The sequence below is a fragment of the Cynocephalus volans genome, chromosome 7 (assembly GCF_027409185.1).
Source record: "Cynocephalus volans isolate mCynVol1 chromosome 7, mCynVol1.pri, whole genome shotgun sequence".
In the NCBI taxonomy this organism is placed as follows: domain Eukaryota; kingdom Metazoa; phylum Chordata; class Mammalia; order Dermoptera; family Cynocephalidae; genus Cynocephalus; species Cynocephalus volans.
Genome location: NC_084466.1, coordinates 102,248,152 through 102,262,610, shown reverse-complemented (window position 1 = coordinate 102,262,610; position 14,459 = coordinate 102,248,152). Strand labels below are relative to the sequence as shown.

General features: G+C 35.4%; 1 protein-coding gene across 5 annotated transcripts in view; it reads right to left on the bottom strand.

Moving 5' to 3' along the window:
- The window catches only part of CTNNA3 (catenin alpha 3), a 1,664,900-nt gene that overhangs the window by 551,912 nt on the left and 1,098,529 nt on the right, over positions 1-14,459 (bottom strand). The gene's annotated exons all lie outside the window — the stretch shown is intronic.

Below are 14,459 nucleotides of genomic sequence, written 5' to 3'. Positions count from 1 at the left end.
TAAAAACAAGGTACACATTCTATGGAACAGCTATTAGAATCATAAAAATATTAATTCAGGAAAATTATAAAGCCATTTATTTAACTAGTATATATCATGCTTTAATAAAGTGCTTTTAATTAATATGGCCACCACACTTTTTTTTTTTTTTTTCCAAATATGATAGATGGAAGCTAATAAAACCATAATGGACTTATCATTTTAGATAAGTTTCCATTGTTCCATAGTAGCTTTTTATTCTTTGACTATGGTGTTAGTTTAAAATTCAATGGTCAAAAACATCTTATAGAATTTTAAGGAACTAGATTTTATGGTCCAGTTCAAGAAGGCAGGGTAAGGTCACAAGGCTGAATATCTCTGCCTCCACAAAATTTCCCATGTAAGTAGTTAAGGAGTATTTATATGTAATTTTTTATGGATACATAAAGTGCATAAATCACTATCAAGATGGTGAATGCAAATTTGCAAACAGACATTAAAAGGTGACATGAAAATTTAACATTGTTGTAATATATCAAATTATTTATATACACAAAAAAGTACATTTTTTTATTCCTCTCATGACCATTTTCCACATATAGTATTAGAACTCTAATATGCTAACTAGCCTGATGTAATCATGCCACAATGTACACACGTACATTTCTACTTCACATTGTACCCCATAAATATATATAATCATTATTTGTTGATTAAAAGTGAAATTTAAAAAAAAAAAAACTATATCCAAAAAAAATTTCATCTACATCTGCAAGTCCCTGAAGTTATTAAATTGAAAAGGTTATGGGGAGTTGTGTGCTAGTTGGTCTGGATGTCAATGAATATTTTCAAATCAATATATTACAATTAAGTGTAAGATTTTTGGTATCCTCATATATATTAATTCTTTTGGTTGAGAATTTTAATAATCATATTCTATAATTATGACATGACAGTCACTGTACTTGCATTATGAAAGCATGAAATCTCAAAGCAATTGATTCCCTACAAGTAAATCTGATAGAGAGAAAACAAGCATTTGCAAATTATCTATAAATAAATGTAAAGTGTTACCTTATTTGCAAATTCCTGCTAATTATACATTTTAAAATTGTTATGGAGAACCAGATTAAAAATTGATCATTACTATATATCTGTAACTACTGCAAAGATAAATGCAACAATATTATAGTGAACATGGATTATGTTTTGCATCTTATTTGAATTGTTATGTTAGTCCTTATAATCAGCTACTAAATGCTAACATATGAAAGAATAATCACAAATTCAAGTAATAATAAAAAATGATGTTTCAAAGACTGGCTGACACACAATTACTTTGTTGATACAAAGATAGCCTTGATGACTTCCCCAACATAATCTATTTTACCATACCGTAATCGCCATGTGAAGGCTTGTTTCCAGTGGGCCTTACTCACCATTGCATTTCTAGAGTGAATAGCAATTGTTCATTAAATATCTGTTGACTGATACAATAAATGATTAACAATACTAAAGTGTTCAAGGACAATCATTCCTCCATTACTATCAAGATTGCTATGAAGATGGTGTTGGGAAAATAGAATAATTTAATCAGGCCCCCTTGCCTTAGGTCCAGTTGGGTGCGATGAAACACATTCTTTGTAAACAAGTTGTGTGTCGGTGGGTGGAGTTAGTGCGCATGTATGTCAATGTTTCTTTTTAATTCAGTTGCTATTCTGGTGTGTTCTGGAGTTATATGGAACAGCGGCCCTGAACTGCTGGTGGGCAGAGAGCTCATGTCTAAAAATAGAGCATGCTTACTTTGCTGGCAGCTGCTCAGTTTTTGTTTTTGGTTTTTTTTTTTTTTGGACTTTGCCAGTAGCAGTTGAGTTTTGAGTTTCTCTTTGGACTGCCTGGCTCCTAGACGTGTGTGTGCAGAAATAAAGACTACTCTTTCTTCAACCAAGACTCCAAGGACCTTTTTTCCAGTTACCTAGCTTGTAGACCTGCATGTGAAGGTTTGTGACCCAGTCTGGACAATGGGCTGGAGGGGTCTGTGAGCTCCAGACCCAGGCCTAGCTCAACAGATGGTAGCACAGGATATCATTCAAATCTTGTTGTCACGCCCCTGTGAGAAATTTTTTAGCTTTAGCTTTGAGTGTTCATGTACCCAGAATGAGAATATTCTATTGCCTGAGAGAGGTTCTGATTATTTTGATGACCAATATGTCCTAATCCAATAGGAAGAAAACAGTAGTCACGCAGATTTGTTCATCAGGACGCAAGGGCTTTCATTGAAATCCTTAGCAAAGGGAAAACTTGTAAAATCCTGGGAAACGTTATATAGGGGGATTTCAATTATTCAGTTAATAACAAGTATATGAAAAGTCAAGATTTAGTAAAGCTTCGTGGTAAGATTACTTTGGTCATTGTTATATATACTAACCATCTGTGGATACTTAAAATATTTCAGAATACAAGTATTTTTTAAAAATCTAGCTATCCTTTCCTCACCCTCACCTACAAAACAAGGGTGAAAATGCAAAAACTCTTAGAAAATATTATTTCATGAGAGTCTGACCCTGGGTGATAACAGTTTAGGTATTTTCCACCTTCACAAAGCATTTTCTTAGACTGCATTCCTGAGATTCACAGGAGAGTCTCAAGAATCCTAGATGATCACAATTCTTTGGTGAGATTTAGGTGTCAGTATGGGTTGGCCTGGGGTTTATCTCTCTGTTCCCCCAGGCACACAGTCATGATGCCACCTACCTTTGCACCTTGTCATTTGGTTCTCCTAGTCACTATAGCATTTTTATTATAAATGTGTAAGAAAATATCACAATATATTAAAATATAGAAAATAATCTACTAACATCAATAACAGATGCTATTTTTTCATTAGATTTGTTTCTGATATAATTTTTAAAGAATAAACTGTTAAAGATAAGGAGACATTATCAAGATGGCAGAATAGATGGTCCCCAGCATCACTCTCTCCCACAACCAATCAATTTACTTCTATTAAAAAGCAGAGACTGCCAACCTAGGACCACTGGAGCTCAGGGGAAGAAGTAGTACCCATGGAGTCATTGAGTATGGGAGAAGCCTTAGGGAGAGAAAGAAGAGACCATTCCAACTATTTGGAACCCCAAAAGCTTCAGGGCCAGCCCAGGTGAGCACAGGAGCAGGAGCTGACAAAAGCTGCAGCTGAGCCCTTTGCACAATGTTGCTTCAAGTCTGCAGGGGAAAAGAGGATCTCGGAGGCACCATAACCAGCCCCCAGGCCAGCGAGACCATTGACAGTGCTCCCATGGACCCACACAGGAGCAAGGGGTCACAGCTTACTAAAAACAGGAGCCACTCAGAGGCCACTGAGTCATCATGAGGGACCTGCACATGGCCCACCACATGATGAGTGTTTGGAGTGTGGGGGGAGGCTGGCCAGCCAGGGGGACGCTGGGGTACAGCATGGACGTCTGACCTGCCCTCCAATCATCACAAGCCAACTCATTGAAGACTAGCCAGGGAGAGAGAACTGCAGGGGATACAGTTTGCAGGAAAGACTCAATCCCAGGCCACAATTTCCACACAGCCCAGGTGTATCTGACTTCACAAGACCTGGAAGTGACTAAAAGGTTAACAATTAAAACCTGAGCTGCACAAAATCCTTCCCCAGAGAATCAGCAGCAAAGTCACAATTTAACTCAACCAGAGGGCTCAAGTGCTGGTTCCCACAGGAAGTTCTCCCATCCTGGAGTTAGCTGAAGGACAACAAATTAGTTCCAATGCAGAAATTAATCCAACACAGAAATTAAGGGAAAAAAACCTACGTAAATCAGAGACAAAGCTCTGATATTAACTGATAAAGGTCTAACACTACAAAAGAATTCTTAAGAAATCTAGAAGAGGCGGCAGTCTCCTCAAATACCCAAGTGTCAATGTAAAGACACAAAGTTTGAGAAAGAACAGAGAAATATGACACCCTCAAAGGAAATAAACCAAGCACCAGCAATGGACCCAGATAAACAGTGGATTTTTGAAATGTTTGACAGAGTTCTGAATAACCCCTTTAAAGATGTTCATGGATGGAACTAGAAACTATCATGTTAAGTGAACTCAGTTAGGCATAGAAAGACAGATACCGCATGGTGTAACCCATATGGAGAATCTAAAAAATAAAAATAAAAAAGGTGGTTCTCATAGAAGCAGAGAGTAGAATAATGGTTGCCAAAGGCTGGGAGTTGAGAGCTGTGGGGGGAGGGGAAGTGGGGGACTATGCTATCTACCCTAAGTGAGTCATTGTGCAGTATGTGCATGTATTCAAACAACACTGTACCCCACAAAAATAAACATAAATAAATTTTATGAAAAAATAAAGGTTTAAAGATAAAATTGAAGTCCTACATGTACTCTTCTTCAGTCTTGATCAACTCCTTTCCTCTGCAGAGTTAGTCTCTCTTATGTATTAGTATGTATGGCATTTATGACATCCTACTGCTCGGATTGCTCTAAAACTTGGTTATCCACTCAACATTGCTTTTTAAAATCTGTCCTTTTAACATGTGAAACAAGTTTATTTGTCTTAACTACTATTTATTCATTCCCCTATTGATGGGAAAAATTCCATAATGATCACACTGGTACACGTCTTTTTTATGAATATGTGCACGTTTGTCCAATATACCTAAGGAGGGATTTGTGGCAAACTAACCCAGGTACCACATAGTGCTTTTTGCTCTTCAAAGAGATTATAACAGTTTACATTCCCAGAAGCACAGTATGAAAACAATCCTTTTAGCACATCTCATCTAAAATTGACATTATCAGAATTTTCAATTTTTTGACATCTGATTGTTATGCACCATTGCTCTCAAAATAATTCTTCAGTTTTTTTGTAAACTATGGTGTACTATTGGGATAGGTTTAATGAAGGTGCACCTTAAAGAGATTTAGCTTTCTCATACCTGGTTTTAATTTTAACAATGGCCTGCCAATGATGTTAGTAATAATGGTTGTCTTTTACTGGGCCAATTAGTATGCTCTAGACACTATTCAAAGCATTTTAAATTATTTAATTCTTCCAATTATGCAAGAATGTGAGCTTATGGATTTTTGCCTATCCTATTGACTGTTCTATCTCTAGGACTCTCAACAGTCCTGTCATTAAGTGCCAGGTAAATATTTGTTAAATAAATGAGTGAATAAATGAATACATGATATAATTACTAACATTTTTAAGAGAAGGCATTTAGAGAATCAGAGAGATTAATTTATTTCCCACAGATCATCTCTCTAGTAGGAAATTATAGACTTGTTAGCCCTAAACATAATTAACTCTCTTTTCTTTTTCTATGTTCCTCACATTCTAGCGATAACTTCTACTACTTTAATGTCTAATCTCTAAGAATTACTTTAGTGGTAAAATTTTAGTAGGAATGATATACACTTTCTGAGAATGTAATTCTTTTTATTTCTTTAATTCTTTTAATTGACAAATAAAAGTTATATATATTTACGGTATACAACATAATATTTTGAAATATGTATACTTTGCATAATGGCTAAATCAAGCTAATCAATATATGCATTACCTCATTTGTTTTTTGTTTTTGTTTTTGTTTTGGTGTGGTGAGAACACTTAAAATTTATTCTCTCAGCAATTTTCAAGTTTACAACATATTGTTATTATCTACAATCATCATGTTGTATAATAGCTCTCTTGAATTATTACCCCTGTCTAACTAAAATTTTGTGTCCTTTGACCAACATCTTCCCAATTGCCCAACTCCCAGCCCCTGGTAACCACCATTCTACTCTCTGCTTCTATGAATTTGACTGTTTAGGAGAATGTAATTCTTAGCTACATTTCTCAAACATGAATATATAAATTGTTCACAGCACAGGCTCTGGAGCCACTCTGTAAGCAAAGGTTTTTACTGATTTGTTAAGATTCCCCAGGATGCTTTCCAAGTACCTAAATCTATGCCAACACAAACTTGCAAGCTCAGATACATGACTTCCTGTTTTCAGTTCTTATATCTGCACCCATATGGATAGCAGAAGTTAAGCTGCTTTCTAGGTCCAGAGCAGGACTTTTGGAGAGCATGAGGGTAAGGACCAATCCTGCTCTCATATGCTCAAAAACTCTTCAGTTTTAAATGAAATCTTTGGTCTCTCAAAATACTTAAGAACATGACTTGGGCTTACAGGTAGTTGTGGGAGTGTTAAGTGGCAAGGAAAAACATTTCTTCTGATCCTTCATGTCATCTATAAAATATCCCATAGGATTCACCATATTAAAGATTTTTATTCATTCAAATCACACTGATTAAAGGCATGTGTTCAGCATCGAGACACTGCCCAGAAATAATATATACAGATACTATATACAAATAAAATTATGAGACTCACTTTGATTCTGTTTTGTTGTTGTTTTAAGTCTTTGTCAGTGTATCTGGTGATTGCATATAATATAGCTTATTAATAATGTACATAAACTCACCAAGACAATTTTAAGCCATTCTTTTATAAAAAGTACATTATATTATCCAGAGCCTTTGTAAATACATAGTTGATGCATCCAAAAAATTTCAAAACTATTTATTACATTGTTATACAAGTCTAAAATGCAAACCCTTAGTGCTATTTATTTTATCAGTAAGATTATTGATGATTACTCCAGCACTATTTTAAAATTTATAGTGAAACTTTTCAAATCTTACTGATTTTGACAAAGTCAAAAAAGGACTTCCAACTATGGCTTTTCTGAAGATCTAATTCATAATATTCAAACAATAGTTCTGCAGTCTACCTATTGTTCATTCAAATGAGAGCATCTTGAGTGAACTTACCTGTTAGTACATGGAAAGATATGTGTGATAAATTCTAGTTCACGAGCCCAAACTACTCTTCGGTCTTGTAAGTACAGGCAGTAATTCAAAACATAATTACCAATAGAGCAATAATGGATTACTTTGGGAGAACTCATTCAATCATTTTTGAATACATGCTTTCTCCCTGTCTTTTATCATGACTTATATAAGGCTGCGTGTACAAATTCTCTGCAGTCTCCACAGTGATCGCTGAGCCACATACATCAGATGAAAATGTAATCACAGAGGAGTCAGGGGAAAAAAACCTACAACCACATCAAGACTGTCTCTTGATTTTAGCCAATGGCACAGAACATCCCGGCAGCAAGACATCACTGTACTACCCTGATAAGGAAGAGTTTTTTTTTTTTTTTTTCTTGGTGAATGGAGACCTTGATCATTTAGCTTGAGCTACGATGCAGTCATCAAACTGGCTCTCACCTTCCTATTATTACATGTTGGATGTGTGTGTCACATGCTTTAATTTTTTGGGAGGTGAAGTGGAGAAAGTAAAGAAATGCCTGTTTTACACTGGATTTACTTTACTTTCACTTCTAAGAGCCATCAAAGCATTATTTACCGATACATCACCTACTTCTACAAGAATGCTTTCAGCAACTGGGGTTAATGTTCTAAAAATTGATATAGTCTATGATGCTACTATTTAAAATTTTAGATGGCTTGCCTTTTTCTACAAAAGTCTAGGGTTCTATATAATGTCACCTGTTGACTTTTCAAGCCCAGTCCCAATCCAGATGTATCCTATGCCCCTGTTACACTGGCCAACTTGCTGTTCTTCAGACCCACTGTGAACTTACACACCTTTTTCTCTCTTTCTGGGATGCATTACCAATTTCCTCAAGGTTCAATTCAACCATTCAGTTCAACAGCTGTCTCTTCAAAAATGTTTCCTTCAATGCCCTGACACTCCAGGGGCATTAATTGCACAGCATTTTGTTTATATGAATATTATAATCTATTGGAATCTCAGTTATATACACTACATTATGAGTTCTCTGAAAGCAAATCTTCTGTTGTTTCCTTCTTTATATACCCATTCATTCCCCAGCACATTGCCTCGCACATAATGGATAGTCAATCTACTACTATCAAAATTCATTTTTGCAGGATATGACTAAAAATTTCGAATTTGTTTGAAGCACTCTATGATGCCTTTAATCAGTTAAAATTTCAACTAGGTGTAGATTGAAGAATAACTTACAAGTGCAATGTATGGTAATAGGTAATTGGTTATAATTATGTAACTCATTTTTGCATAGATGTGCACTATATTTGCCATCTTTTATCCCAGATCCTGTTCTATAAATATTATATTGGGATTCAATACTGCTTAATTTATATACAGTTAATTTAACACTTTGATCTTGCTAACATTAATATGTGTTTATTCAGCATTAACTTATGAAAAAAATTGAAAATATATTTATTTAAATTTTTCTTTGTCAAATGATTTATTTTACAAATTCATAGAAGCCACAGATCATGTTCACTATGATGTCATGAAGAAAGAGTACTTAGTGCATTTTTGTGGGCAGTATCAGAGTTATCTTTGTGTTACTAAGTTTAGGTCATAGAATATTGTGAAGCTTAATGCTGAAAGTTATTTCTCATAATTTGAAGAATTTTTAAAATATTAATTCCAAGGCTGAACACATTTAAAGAAAGCATAAGACATAAACTCTGAAAAATTAATGTTGACTAAGTATTAAAAAGGGGAATAAACACTTGTATTCATTCAGCAAATACCTATTAAGATCTTCCAAGCATAACTATGAAAGCAGGAGATTCGATTAGGAAGATTCTATTCTATGGCAATTCAGGTAAAAGACAGTGGCTCAAACTGGAGTGTTAGCAGTGAACATGGGGGAAATTGAACATATTTGCTGTGGTTTTAATGTCCCCCCTGCCCTCATGCCCCTGTTGGAACTTAACATCCAATATGATGGTGGAAGGTTGGGCTTTTAAGAGGTGATTGGATTACAGGGACTGTGCTCTCGTGAATAAATTAATTCATTCATGGAGCAATGGGCTGACGGTTTAATGGGTTATCATGGTGTTTGGTCTGACGGCTTCAGGAGAGCAAGTGAGAAGGTTAGCTCTCTAGCTCTTGCCATCTTTGCCATGGGATACTCTGCATTGCCATGGGAATCTGTATAGGACCCCCACCAAGAAGAAGGGCCAGATGTGCTCCATGAACTATAGACTACCGAGTCACCAAAACTGTAAGAAATAAGTTTTGTTTCTTTATAAATTACCCAGTTCCAGGTATTCTGCTATAAGCAACAGAAAACATACCAATACAATATTTAAGAGAAATTTATGATATGAAATAAAGATCTTCAAATACCCTCCAATACTATAATCCTTTTTGCACTAAAGGAACAGCATTGCTAATTCTAATCAATAGGTGGTCATTATATGTTGCAGAAAATTCTAAACCACTGTCAGTGGCTTCCTCCACGCCTCATGTGGTGCCCTCTGTCCAATAAACCCCATTATCACAGCCTTGCAAGTTGTCTCTTCCACTAACTTTTACTCATTGTTCAAGCTCCAGTAACCTTCATAGTGTTTACCACTTAAAATTATGCAATAAATATTTAATGAATGAATGAATGAATAACTAAAAGAAATATTGTATCTTCACAAATGTTCATATTTAATTAGTTCTTAGTAATTGTTGAATAGTTCTTATACTGCAAATCATTCCCCACTTTTTATCAATGTTGATAGCTCACTATGAGCCAATTTATGCAATAGTTCAAAACCTGATGCCCATATCAGTATATTTCCTCCTCCACATTTTCATCCTAAATGGATATCTTAAATGTTTTTTATATTCCAATATGGATAACTAATATTGGAATTTCAGGCACCATGGCAGGTTGGTAAGATAGAATTTCTCAAATCACATCTCACAGGCACATCCTCTGTCTATAAATAGGATAAATTCTGATGTGGTCAAAGACTCTTCAGAAAAGTCACTTTCTGACAGATGTTTTGTTATTTGCATTTCCAGAGAATGATAAAAGGCGTAGTGAATGGTGTGGAGATAAGCTCTATAGTCAATATGGAAAAAAAAAAAATTGGAGGACAAATGCATTTGGAAGAATTTTTCTAACTGCTTTTGAAAAGACACTGACACGATTCTATAAATAACATTAATCTAAAAAGAGCCTTTTATGTCAACGGAACATCAGAGAATTTAGCTTGCCAAACATTATTTTTTGCTTTTGGAAATGGGTTTTCATTCATTGTTTAATTTTATTTTTACACATAAATATTTTAAAATAAATAATAAGTAGGTGAGGTGGCTATATTTCTTATGATTTTCATGAAATTACTGTTGCACTTTTGTTTGGAGTTTTCTATGTGTAGCAGAAAACAAAATAACCCAAATACGGTTTCTGAAAATAGGTATTTTGACTTCTATATCATGAGAAATTTGGTGATGATATAAACATATAATTTTAAAATCATTAATAATAGTTCTATAGTCAGAACTGCAATAGATAAATAGGAGATATGATGATAAAATAATAGTTTATAGTCCAAGAATCCTTTACCTCTGATTTTAGATTTTAATTTTAATTTATATTTTAACGTGGTGAGCTGATATTCTACGAATCCACAGATTTTCACAACTGATTTAGGAGAAAATGGGAATCTTTTCAGGACCCCTATTCTTTATTCACATAAAAAAATTAAAAGAATTCAATATCATTATCAACTACTGAAATAAATCTCAAGAAAAATGTGAAATGTCTGTAAAGGGTTTGAAAGTATAATTTTCTCTAGGTAATTCACAATTTAGGTACCCCATGAACTAACTTGTCACTTAGTCTACCTTACACACAGATATACCAGAAGTCTGTGAATACAAACATATCACTCTAAAAGATTTTTCTACAGTAGAACCACAAGTCATTCACTACTGAACACACCTGCAACTCTTTCACAGAAAATCTGCCCTGCACCAGACGACCATAGCTATTTGAGCCATGACCTTGGGCCTAGGACTTCTTGCCTGGTACTAAAAAGATGTATGAGGCCAGCTAGACTCTTTGTCATTTATTTGACTGGGAAAATTTCTGAGAGATGATGCCATTATCTGTGGGAGCAGATGTTGAAAAGGTGTTACAAGAAGAATCAGCGGAGCCCATGCTAAACCAACACGAGGTAAGTTGAGGAAGCCACTGACACACGAGAGAGCATGGAAGCCACTCGGTGCTGTGTGCAAACATGTTGGGTGGTTTAGTAGCCATTTTCTCTTCTGTTTTTCACTAATAAACTTCTGATTTTGTTTGTATAGTGACTAGTCATAAAGATTAAATTATGACTGGTCAAAGCCCAGTGGTTTCCTAGAGCCTATTCATACCAGCTCATGAGACCTGGTTCTATGCATTTCTTACCAGCTTTGAGTTCATGGACATCCCATTAGTAGCTTGAAACTTGCCCAGGTGGGAGCATTTATGCCACAGAAATCAACAGGTGCAACAAATTAGGACGACCACTCCCTCTGGCCCCCAGTGAATGATTCATAAGTACTCTCTACACTCATCATGGAAATCTCATTTCCTTTTGTCAGTGATTGGTGCAGGAAAAGGACCAAATTCTGAGCTATGACAAGTAAGAGAAACTTTTGTGGAAGGAATCTGGAAAAGATTTCCCCTTGATAGATTAAAGCTGCAAGCTCCCTTCTCTTCCTGTTTTAGGTGGTATTCATTGTATAATGCCTTGAGATGCAACAATAAGGGAAGGTCAACAGAATTCAGAGATGCCTATACACGTTCTTGTTACCTTGGACCGCTCACTACCAACCAGCACATCCAAACTGCAGAAAAGTAGGACCAGTCCACCCTGGGTATAGAAAATAACAGGGTGCATTGTCTATATGGAATTTAAAAACAATAATGAAACACATTCACTGTCAGTCCACTTTTTATCATCCTTTGCCAACAATTCTAAATAATGCTGGTGGTAAGATACCTCTCCCCGCATAGCAGGACTACTCCTACCCTCGTCCTCCGGTATGCTAGAGCTAGTAAACCTGGAACCAACGATGTCAAACATCTAGTTACATGAGATAAAGGGTTTTGTTATTTAAGTAAATTTCATACAAGTTTTCTGTGACTTGTGGACAAAACATTCTGAACTGCTAAAGTTGTCCAGAGGCCACCCCACTCCCAGGGATAACTGAGCCACCCTAGTCCCCCTGTTAACCGGCTGTGTCCTCACACAATGTAGACACCTGAAGTAACACTGTGACAACTTCTACATAATCAATAGGACAGTAAAACAAAAACAAAAACTTCAGCCACTGAATAAAAAGGTTAAACTCCTTCCCCTGATATACATGGTTAAAGAGACATTTTACTAACACACAGAAATTATGTTTCTTGGGCCAGTAAAAATAGTTTATGGAAAAAAAAATTGTTCATGGAAAGGAGCAGACCCAGAAGGTTGCTAGGTCGGGTTAACCTAGCACTGAAGAGAAAAACCACAAGCCCTTGCTTCGAGAACCCAGGAGTTGCCTGGATCCCAGATCCCCAGCAGCTCTAATAATGAAAGACTTGGCCAATTATGATTCCCCTTCTTGTTTGACCAGAGGATTCTCTCTCTGTGCTGTCAGTATTACTAAGTTATTACTATATTAAACTGCATTTAAATTGATCAGTGTGAGTAGATTCCTTTCTTTGAAACCAAAAGAAGCAACTAAACAACAGAACCTAGTATTTAACAATGAAATTACAAAAGACTGCTCCAATATAAGATGTTGATTGAATTCACATTGCAAAGTCTATACTAAAGAGGAGATGGCAAGTAGACAAAAATATGCTTAACATAGCACTGGTTATAACAATTGGAAATCATCATGTCGAAGGGATACCTGAACTCCCACGTTTATTGCAGCGCTATTTACAATAGCCAAGAGTTGGAACCAAACCAAATGTCCATCATCAGATGAGTGGATATGGAAAATGTGGTATATCTACACAGTGGACTTCTACTCTGCTATAAAAAAAAATAAAATAAAATACTACCATTTGCAGCAACATAGATGGACTTAGAGAAAATTACATTAAGTGAAATAAGCTAGGCACAGAAAGAGAAATACCACATGTTGTCACTTATTTACAGGAGCTAAAAATAAATAAATAAATAAATAAATAAATATACAAATAAATAAATGTGGGGGGTGGGGGGAGAAGATACAACAATCACAACAATATCTTAAACTTGTTAAGACAAGTGAACAGATACAATGTTGAAGGTGGGTGGGAGCGGAGAGAAGGAGGAGGGAAAGAGAAATTGGTAAAGGGACATGAAAATCAATTACATTTTATATTGATAAATCAAAATAAAATAAAAATTACAATTTATCTAAATTCTAACCAAAGAACAGTTAAATAAGTTTTTGAAAAATATACAATGATGCAGAAATATACAGCCAAATTGTATGTGTAAAATGTCAAGCAGTTTATATAAATGTATATCAATGGCATGACACAAATATTTGAAAATAGGGCCGAGCCGTGGCGCACTCGGGAGAGTGTGGCGCTGGGAGCATGGCGACGCTTCCGCCGCGGGTTCGGATCCTATATAGGACTGGCCGGTGCACTCACTGGCTGAGTGCCGGTCACGAAAAAGACAAAAAAAAAAAAAAGAGAGAGAGAATATGAAAATATAAGTTATATACATTTATATGTGAAAAAATGCTAAGTGGAAAAAATCAGGTACCAGTGGTTATTACTTCTGAATACTCAGATTGAGGGCTATTATAATAGTTTCTCCTTTTTTAAATTTTATCAATATTCAATATAGTTGATTTTTCTGTCCCTTTATCAATTCCCACTTTTCCTCCCTCCCTGTCACCCCTTCCCCCATCAACATCATATCTGTTCACTTGTCTTAACAAAATCAAAGAATTGTTGTGATTGTTGTGTCTTCTTCCCCCACCGTTATTCATTTGTTTATTTACTTATTTATTTTTATTAGCTCCCACAAATAAGTGAGAACACGGTATTTCTCTTTCTGGGCCTGGCTTATTTCACTCAATATAATTTTCTCTAAGTCCATCCATGTTGCTGTGAACAGTCTGAACACCAAGGTCAAGAGTTTGGACCCCCATAGCAGCAAGCAGCGAAAAAAAAAAATGCTCCCCTAAATTATCTATATTAATGAATTTGACAAGTTGGATTGAAATACATCAGGAAGATTTTTAAAAATGATGTTAGACATTCTTGAGAATTTGTATTTTATATATAAAAAAAAGACTATTGTCAATGTCTCCTCCATAAAATAATTAAAAAGTACATTATTTGTATTAAGAAGAGGCTTACTTCTTAAGAGAATAAAAAAGACTAAAAAGTATTTAGTTACTTGATGTTACAACAGTATACTCAATTCCTGAGTTATGTTTATGACGATATGGCTTTATGAGAGTATTTTCGGAATCCTGTAGGATGCCATTGTGATCTGTGACAAGAGAATCACCTGGGCTTCACAGGGAAAATCTCAAGCCCGTTGGTTACTGATGTAGTTAGATGTTTAGACTTATCTTTTTGATACTTTAGATCAGCACTATGAAATACATGTACTGAT